We start from the raw sequence: 10,197 nt of genomic DNA on the forward strand, positions 1-10,197 counted from the left end.
CCTGTCCATCAGTGGCTACCTTCAATTACAAGAGATTCTAAATTATTCCTCACTGGCATGACAGACTGGCACTAAAGCAACATTAAAGAGTCCCTGTTTGTAATCACAGGTAACAAAAAACTAATCAACCTTCAAATTACCCACAGACTAATTATCAAAAAAGGTAATGAAATGTAAACCTGGTATTAGCAAAGCTCAACACTGTTACTCAGGATAAAGGAGAAAATTTAAACTTGCATGAGGGATGAAGAGATCTGGAAAACAAAGGCATGCTGATATGTGCTTTCTTTGCCTTCCTTCTCAGATGTACACCATATTCTGCAGCATGTATCACAAGAGGATGTATTCCATTCAAAGTTGGCAAATAGTTCTTCATTTCGTGGCTATATCTATTTAATTTTTCAGCTAGCCCTCAGCCAAACTCTTCTACCAGACACAGGCAATATTCCACGCCATTGAGACAACCCATAAATCATATTGCCCAACCATGATGGAACATTTGTAGCAGATTTTTGGAAGCCCTTGTCACAGGGTGCTGCTGGGTTGTGACTATAATAAAGACCACATGCTCCTAGAAAATGAATATGGAATTAGGACAAAAAAAAAGACTTAGGGGACTTTGCGAACATTAAGTCTAACACCCTTCATAGTAATGTCTGTGGAGTGTAACCCACTAATGCTACATCTCTGAAATCATATCAGATAATTAAAAATCCTCTGGCATGTCACACAGTCACTTGCTGATCAGGGAAATCCCGATTTCCTGACCAAGGTATATGTTAAATCTTCCTCTTCAACATGCTCTATGGTCACTATAGAAATGGAAACCATAGTTAGTCTTGCTACAGTCCCTCTACTTTTGTCCAACTAGCTGACAAACTCTCACTTGTCAGTAAAAATAATGCTTGCACTTCAAAATGTATACTCAAGTGTTTCTTCGCAAAACAATTTCAGTTCTGCTCTTGACCATAACAGTGCATCTTCAGTTTCCATGCAGAACTAGACTTAACATTTTCCCACTCCACACTTCTTGCTTCCACAGCTGTAGGGCACACTTTATTAACAAGTTACTTAAACATAAATCATGTGAAACCAGGTGGTACTGAGTTCCTAAGCTGGCAGCTGGGAAGAGCACTGAGGTATTAAGCATTAAGGTATAAAAACATCTTGGTTTTTATGGAATTCAAGTTTTATTTGCAATAGGTTCACATTAATTGTCTACTTTATCATCCTAAAAAGATTAGAACTTATTATTAGGGGCTTTTGGCTATGGATAATTCATTACTGTGTGATGAGAGACCAATGCATTAAGCTGGCAATCATTACCTGTTAAGGGGAAAAACAAATTACTCTGCTTTGTGGAAGCTTCCTGGAAGATCTTGTTAGATAAGCCTCTCAGTGAAAGAAGATAAGGTATTAAAATACAACACCCATTAAGAATTTCATGAGTATCTCATTATTTAGTGGCTTGTAAGAACAAAGAAAGCAGCTGTGGTATTCAGTACAATGCTAAAGACAATTCTTGCCCTTAACAATTGAAACTCCCAAAGATAAGACGTAGATAAATCAGATCACAGTGAAAAACTTGGAATGAAGAAATGAATTTTAATCTTGGCCAGTTAGCTATAAGTTAGCATGTTTGCCTCCTACCAAAACCAGCACAGCTGTGCTTGATAGGTAACATGAACATCCTTTTTATTAGAAGGGGAGGACAAGGTAATAGTATGGCCTTCACAGAAAACTGTTCTGAATGAGATGAGGATACAGATCTGGGCATAATGGGGAATTTGAGGGCACAGTTGTATTGTTAAGGACAACATAAAACTTGAAGAGTTGGTGAAAGAAGCATCCCCATGAGATACGGATTCAGTTCCAAGATTTAAGTTAAGATAGAGGTGAAAAAAAAAAGTTTAAAAGCAAGTGTTTATCTTAGGAAAAGTTTTAACCATAAAAGTGACAAAGTCTACCAAGAAGGTAAAGTTGGGTAGCAGACCTGTGGAAAAGCTGGATGGAAGCAAAAAAAAAATGATTCAGCAGCCAGAACAAGGGCTGATGAGGATATTGTCCAAATGAATTGAAAGGACAGGGAAGACTTACATTAAAACTTGGGGGAAAAAAAGTGATGAAACATAAAGACACAAGGAAAGAAAATTTTAGCCCAAAATATTGATCTTAATGAAAAGGAGTAGGGGAAAGCTGTAAAAGAAGGTGTAAGAAAGAAATGAGAAGGCAGCTGCCATCCAGGTATAAGGTAGTTTTCAGAATAGTATCTGACTGTCTGAAATTTCTGCAAAAATGCTGCAGTGGCCAGGGCCACGAAATTCAGAGGCAATTTCTAGGCTTTTCTGCTTTCATTAACTTTACATTCTTTTGATCATCTGCAGAATAATTGTAAGAAAATTGATTAAAAAAATTCTTTCTCGAAGTCCATTCCTGGAGCTATTGTGATAAAGAGAAGTATTTATCAAGAAAGTAGTCTGTTTCCATATCTATGTGTATTTTGGTGGAATTCACTTCACATGGAAAAATACGTGGCTTACTGACAGCACTGAAATTTTAAGTACCTAAGTATGTTCATGTTTCTCTAAATGTTAATGTAGCCGTTTTAAACTCGTAGATTGTATAGTTCTCTAACCTCAAAGCAACCCTCTCTATCTTTCCTTTTCGACAACCAAAATCTCATGTAGAGCTTGGAGGATAAGGAGTTTGTAGGAGATCAAGACTTTTTTTGAGTAGAAACCATGTGTCTGACCAACACAAACTGGACTATCCTCATTCAGCACTGACAAAGGGCCTAGGTGCCAACATTGCACTGAGATGCTCACCAGAAAACGACAGAAATACTTATAGTGACTCAAAATGGAAACATGTAAGGTGCAAACCTGTCCTTAGCACCACAGGAATACTCCCTTTCTGTAATTATCACAATAGCTGTGAGTGTTTTCTTTCCTGCTGTAAAGCTGGCATGCTATACCAGACCTTCCTCGCTGCCTTACTCTCAGAAATAATATACATCTACATCCTTTCCTCCTTCCCTCCTTTTTCATCCCCTTGGACTGTAGTCCCCCAGCCCTCTATTTTTTTTCCCATTTGTCTTTTTTTTTTTTTTTCCTGCAAGGCCTTGACTGTGTACCTATTCAAATTCCAATGCAAACATATTCTTTCACTTATCTTTTCTGCTTACAGCCTCTCCCATTCTTCTTCACCTTGTGTGCTTAGATTTAGGCAGCTCCTTAGAAAGAGGCTGCCAGGAGGCTCCATGTCTGCTGAAAACATGGTATGAAAAATCTTCATTTGACTTTATTTTAAGCACAATTAGAATGGGGTCCTAATAAACATCTTCCAGGCATTGCACACTAGTCCATGTCAAGCACAACGATATATTTAGTTTGTACTGAAGTTATTTATAAGTTTCATATCCAAAAAGTCATCTGTGCTAGCTCCAGCTTAAGGTACTCTTTCATAATCTCAAGCCTGCTGATAACGTTCTGCTAAGAAAATAAAATCCTTTCCCACCTGAGTAAACACAATTTAATCAAGAAAGGAATTAGAGACATTCAGTTGCTTAACTGCTTCCTGAATCATCACCTTATCACCTTCCCAAGGTCATTCAGCAGGACTTCTTGCTGCCAGGACTTTGTGTCAGACAGTATCTAGCAAGAACACACTGCATTGAAGAGTGCTTTGGAGAGCAGCCCAGTGAGAGAAATGGATGCAATGGAAGTACAGATTGTATATTAGAAAACATTTCCTCTCAGAAAGAGTGATGAGGTATTGGAACAGGCTGCCCAGGGAGGTGGTGGAGTCACCCTTCCCTGGGGGTCTTCAGGAGAAGGGTAGATGTGTCACTGAGTGGCATGTTCTAGAGCAGTCACAGGCATGGGTTGAAGGTTGGACTAGGTGATCTTAACAGTCTTTCCAACCTTAATGATTCTATAATTCTCTATAATTCTATACAACAGAGGAATTTTAAGATGGTTACATTCAGATGCACATTCAAAGTTTTCCATCCCAGCTGTTACACTGCTGAGAAAAGTGGCTGCTTTTTGATGAAATCTTGGATTTTCACATTTGATCTAAAAGATATAAAAAAAAAATTGAAAAGGAAGGAACAGAAGTTAAAAGGGCTGTTTTGTTGTTTTGTAAAACACTCCTGGTGGCATCGGAGGTGCTTTACCTCATGGTTTGCATCCTTCTGTAGCAGCAGGGCTCACTAGCTTTGTGTCCCAAACTGCACTGCGGTCTGCTCTGATATGGTGTGCTGTCTCTCCTTACCAAACACTACAGAATAAAAGAAAATCCATTCTTTCTAGAGACTGGGGACACAAAGCACCCAAGGTTTGAATGCCATGACAAACTGTGAAAGGTGTCCTGCTGTGACAGATGCCATAGGACTCCTTGCACGCTATACCTATGAGCTTCTCAGCTATTGGGAGCAACCATGTAGGCTTTGTGAAGCACTAATTTTTTTTTTTTATTTTTTTATTTTTATTTTTTTTTGGTATTTCCTGCTGTGTGGTTATATTCTGTTGTACTTTTCTTCTTGGAGACTGAAGCTGACTGGAACTGTTCATGTAGCTTCTGTCTAAAGGAGAAAGAGCAGGAATTCATTAATCATATCACAACTTGCTCAACCACAAAGAGATGTGAGCACTCTGGGCTAGCTGCTGGACCAGGCAGTAATTCTGATGTCAGAACATGTGGAACTGGTGCGCTTCCCAGCAGCAGCATGCAACCCGGATCTTTAACTTTTGGCTCCTGCCCTACTTTTTCATTTTCTGTCAGGGAACTGTAAGAAATACTTTGAAGGGTGCACTGTGCTTTGAAGGATGTGGTGCACTTTGAAGAAGCAGCAGAAAATACTGATGAGCTTAAGAGGATGTCGCATCCAGCCCTCCTCTGCCAGAGACGTCTTTTGCAAAAGCAGTTTGTAGGAAGCAAGAGAAAACGATGAGGGCATAAATGGGAATTCCTGTGGACTTCAGTGCTATCACAGTGCCAGTCATCTGGGAAATGCTTGGGAACAAGCTGCAGAGCTGCAGTCAGCCTACAAAGGGGCGCAGCTCCCCTCAGAATGCATGAGCAGCAGGAACAACTCCATGCGGTGCTGGCAGGAGGAGAATGTGAATGTGAAGGGAAATTTAACAACTCCCTCTGCCCTTTCAACTACACTTACAGAATTAAATGCGGAATCTAGGATCATAAAAAAAAAAAAAAAAAGAATGTCATCTTTTAAAGAATAGAGTTTCGACTTTCTCTGAGTACTTTCTTCACTGTACGTGTTTTTTAGGATTGATCAGGCACATTCGTTTCTACTGTGTATTAGCACAAAATAGCTGGTCATCCATTAGTCTCCGGCTGAGTTTCAATTGCAAAGATATAACTGAAATCTGGTATTAGCTGTGACAGAGAGGTTTAAGAGCCACATAGGATTCAATACTGTATAAAAGACATGAGTCAATAAGGCCCTTCAACAGTGGTTTAATGCCATTAATTTGTATTCTTGAAGCATGTAGGGTTTGTACCAGGTACAGCTCACGTTCGTATAAGAACCTGAGCCCCCAAAAAGTTCTACCCAACATTGAACAGAGGACTTCAGAACACCTCCCCGTGAGGACAGGCTGAGAGAGCTGGGGCTGTTCAGCCTGGAGAGGAGAAGGCTCCGGGGAGACCTGATAGCGGCCTGTCTCTAAAGAGAGACAATAAGGAAGAAGGGAACAGGCTCTTTAGCAGAGTCTGTCATGACAGGACAAGGGAGAATGGTTTCAAACTAAAAGAGGAAAGATTTGGATTTGACAGAAGGAAAAGGTTTTTTACAATAAGAGTGATGAGGCACTGAAACAAGTTGCCCAGGGAATAAGATACCCCATCACTGGAGACCTTCAAGGTGAGGCTGGACAGGGCTCTGAGGAACTTGATGGAGCTGTGGGTGTCCCTGTTCATTGCAGGGGAGTTAGACTAGATGGCCTTTAATGAACTCATCCAACTCAAACCATTCTATGATTCTATAAATTTCCTTGGCAGTACTGTGGGAGAAGAGATTTGCTTTCCCTTTGCCCTGCAGTACATCACTCCTGTAGTGTCCAAGCAAAGGAGACATCCTGGATGATGGCAACATAGTTAGTCAAGGAGACAGAGAGGAGTGAACGGAGTATTTGCCTTCAACCCTACAAAATATAGAACTTCTTATTTTTATCATGTCCCTTCCCTTTTCTAAAAAAAAAAAATAAAAATCCTGCAGACCTACTCAACCATGCGAACATTCTGAGCCTCGTCTGCAAGTATGAGTCACTTTTTGACTAGAAACAAGAACAATGAATTTTTCATTTTATGATTCACTAAATGGATAGAGGAGATACCCTGCCATGGAACAATAAATTTAAGCTTAAATCCCAAGGGTGAGGGGGAAAAAAAGATTTTATCTTTCCTTGTGGAATTTTTCAAGAAACTTTTAAATTTCCCCAGTGTATTTTAAGTCTCAGCTAACACTGTGCTATTCCATGCTGTCTTTGCCTGAAGAATACTGTATATATATTATTCTGTTTCTTTTCACTTACGTAATTTCAATTCTTCTGTAACATAGAAATGTCTTTTAATCAGACCTAGGTTACTGTAATTGAGGTGACGCCCAGCTGTTCTTGGTGTTAAAACCCATGTTTCCTGCAAGGGAGAGCTACGGAGGGAGGGCATATTGCCACCACTTTAGGGCAAGGAAACAGAGAACATCAGTCCTTGCTTTCCAGATACTGTCAGTGCAAACCTTATCCATGGCATATTTCTCACTTCCCCTGAGTCACCACATCCCTCAGGAGCTCATCTGTAGCTGGCCATTAGTGGAGGTGATTTGGGCAGTCACCTTCTGTTTATGAACTATAAGGTCTTGTTTGAACCCCAAAACCTATGGAATGTTGCTTTTCCCTGTTTGAGGTCTATCTAGTTGTGAAGTCCCAGAACTGAGGCAGCTATCTCTTTCACTTCATCTCATCTCTTAAACTTCATCATCTTCACTTCATCACTTTCATCTCTTAAAGTCTCTAGCTACCCTCTTCCTTTCATGGTGAGGCTACTTGGAAACCACTTGGGATTCAGCCAGAGAATGACATTTCAGCTCCTTGGAAAACAACCTCTGAGACTTTATAAGAATTCCCCATCATGCAGCTGCCATTTGTAGAGAACCCTGGGGATAAAATAATCTGCACAGCCACTGCACAGCATCTCATTCACAGCTTTCACCAAAATACTGATTTGAGTTAAGTGAATACTTAAACACTGAAGAAAACACTTAAGAAACAGTGGAAATATTACGTATTAAAAAAGCAGCAAAACACTAGGAATTTTCTTTGATTTTTTTTTTTCAATTTATATGGCAAAACATTATTGGAAGGAAAAAAATATAGTCAATACCAAGTAACATTATAGCTAGCTGTGCAGCAATTTGATGCTAGAAACGGATTAAGGTGACAGGAAAAGTCAATGCAGTCTTAAATTAAAGGTGAGAAAGTCAATGAAAAGTCAAAGCTGGTTAGGAGTCCGTGAAGTAACAAAGGCAACAGCTCTGTAAGCACAAAGTGCCTTCGTAACCCCACCTTATGACTAACTGTGTTTTACATGTTCCTTCAAAGAGGTAACTGAGTACATGTTTGTTCGCAGTTTGAACCATTAAATCACTTGAATGCACTGGGTTATTTCAAAGAGGATTTGCAAAAGGGGAGATGTCTGCTCTTGTATATTTTTCCTTAAGGAATAAACAGGTGGATTTTCCCCTTTAGGTTTTATTTTTACATTAGAAATGTAGGTCCTGATTCTTTCTTTTCTTTCTTTTTTTCCTGAAAGACCCTACAAAATAAACTAATAAACTCATTCAGAACAAACAGGCTTATAACGTTACTAGTACCCAAAGAAGATCTTTTACTTAAGAGGGACTTCTTTTTTACTCACAGTTTTAGCTTGAATTGTAGCTTTGCTTTTTTATATTAAAGCAAACAATAAGGGGAAAAATCCTCTGCATTCCAGCAGCACCTAATCCTATAAATCTCTGGGGGTTTAGAAACTCTCCAATAAATCAAGAAAATACAACCAAATATTTCTCTGATTTCTTTAAAAAAGTAACTTTTGTCTGAATTTTTTTCTAATACTGAAAACTTAGAGCTTCAATAGCCCCAGGGTTCTGTCCACAGTCTCTGTTCTTGATATCTATTATGATTTTTGTCCAAGAAATCAGACACAGCAAAAGTTTTTTGCATCTCCCAGGTGTGTAACAGGACTTGAAGGAACTTGCATCTCTTACGCTGACTGAAGCTGCGTGACAGAATATTTTTTTTCAGTGCAGCTCAGGTTGGGTTTTGCTCCATTGATGCTTCTGGCACACTAGGTAGAACCTCTGTAATAGCCGTAGACTATGTGTAATCTGCTGAAATAGTATGCTTAACAAAGCTCGTTTTCCTAAGCACAATCTATAACATGAAATGACACCAAATTGGAAGGATGTGTTGATCTGCCTGGGGGTAGAAAGGCCCCACAGAGGGATCTGAAAAGGCTGGAGTCCTGCGCTGAGGCCAATGGGATGAAGTTCAACAAGGCCAAGTGTCAGGTCCTGCACTTTGGCCGTGACAACCCCAGGCAATGCTACAGGCTTGGGGCAGAGTGGGTGGGAGGCTGTGTAGAAGAAATGGACCTGGGGTTGTTGGTCAACACTCAGCTAAACATGAGCCAGCAGTGTGCCCAGGTGGCCAAGAAAGTCAATGGCATCCTGGCTTGTATCAGAAATAGCACAGCAAGCAGGAGCAGGGCAGTGATTGTCCCTCTGTGTACATCCCTGGTGAGGCCATACCTGGAGTACTGTGTTCACCTTTGGGCCCCTCATTACAAGAAAGACATCAAGACCCTGGAGTATGTTCAGAGACATGCAGAGAAGCTAAAAGAGTCTGGAGCACAAGTCTTACAGGGAGTGGCTGAGGGAACTGAGATTGTATAGTCTGCAGAAGAGGAGGATCAGGGGAGACCTTGTCAGTCTCTCCAACTTCCTGAAAGGGGGTTTGTGGCGAGGTGGAGGTCAGCCTATTCTCCCAGGTAACAACGATATGATGAGATGTAATGGCCTCAAGTTGTGCCAGGGGAGGTTCAGGTTGAATATCAGGAAAACTTTCTTCTCTGAAGGAGTGGTCAGGCATTGGCACAACCTGCCCAGGGAAGTGGTGGTCACCATCCCTGGAGGTGTTCAAGAAATGTTTAGACATTGTACCGAGGGACACGGCTTAGTAGGGGAATACTAGTGGTAGGTGGATGGTTGGACTGGATGACCTTGCAGGTCCTTTTCAACCTTGTTGATTCTAGGATTCAGTGATGCTGCTCTCAGCCACCATAGCCAGACAAACACAGGATTTTATGACATGAAATAAACTAAATCCCCACTGAAGTATTCCTTATGTTTTCCCTTTCTGCGGAAGATCAAACTTTCTGACAAATATAGGTGATAGAAATCTCTGCCATCACAGGATATAGAAAATGCGGCAAAACGGTTAGCATGCTGGGCAGAAATTTTGGGGCTGCCAATGTTCTGTTCCAGCTTACAAACATATCCTTTCACCACAGGAGCAGGAGAAAAAAAGAGCTATAATAGTTCTGGTATTTCACTGTAGTCTTGCCATCTTCACTGGCTTCTCTGGCTGAGGTGGTTAGGAGCTCGGCTGTGAATGGTATTGACTTCTACTCCAACAGCCAAAGAACTCAGTGTGGTTTGTACACAGAAATCTGGGAGTGCGTTTGAATGCACACGTTATTAAGACTCAGCTTTCTTGTTATTTTTTTTTTTCATTGTTCTGTTGCTCATTAATAAGAATACAAACAGTGAAGACAGTAAGACATAAGCACTAGTTTATTTATCTACTTTTCTTGTGGAGGAATACGTGAAAGATGTTGAAATAATTTGAAGTGGTAGTGTTGCTCTCTAACAGAGAGATGCATACTGCTATTTAGAGATGAAAAATGAGCAGAAAGTAACTGAAGTGGTAACAACCATTTTAAAATCCATACCTAGTTCTTTTTATAGTGAAATAAATCCAGACTTTCTGATAATTGTAGCTGGTTCTTCAGCAGATTCATGGTAATGATTGACTTAGTTGATTTGTTTCTGATTCTGAAAACACCATGAAATACAGTATGGCAGCCCCAATCACTACGTGGATCTCTTTATCAAAT

This window comes from Gallus gallus, chromosome 2 (genome assembly GCF_016699485.2).
Source record: "Gallus gallus isolate bGalGal1 chromosome 2, bGalGal1.mat.broiler.GRCg7b, whole genome shotgun sequence".
Lineage (NCBI taxonomy): Eukaryota > Metazoa > Chordata > Aves > Galliformes > Phasianidae > Gallus > Gallus gallus.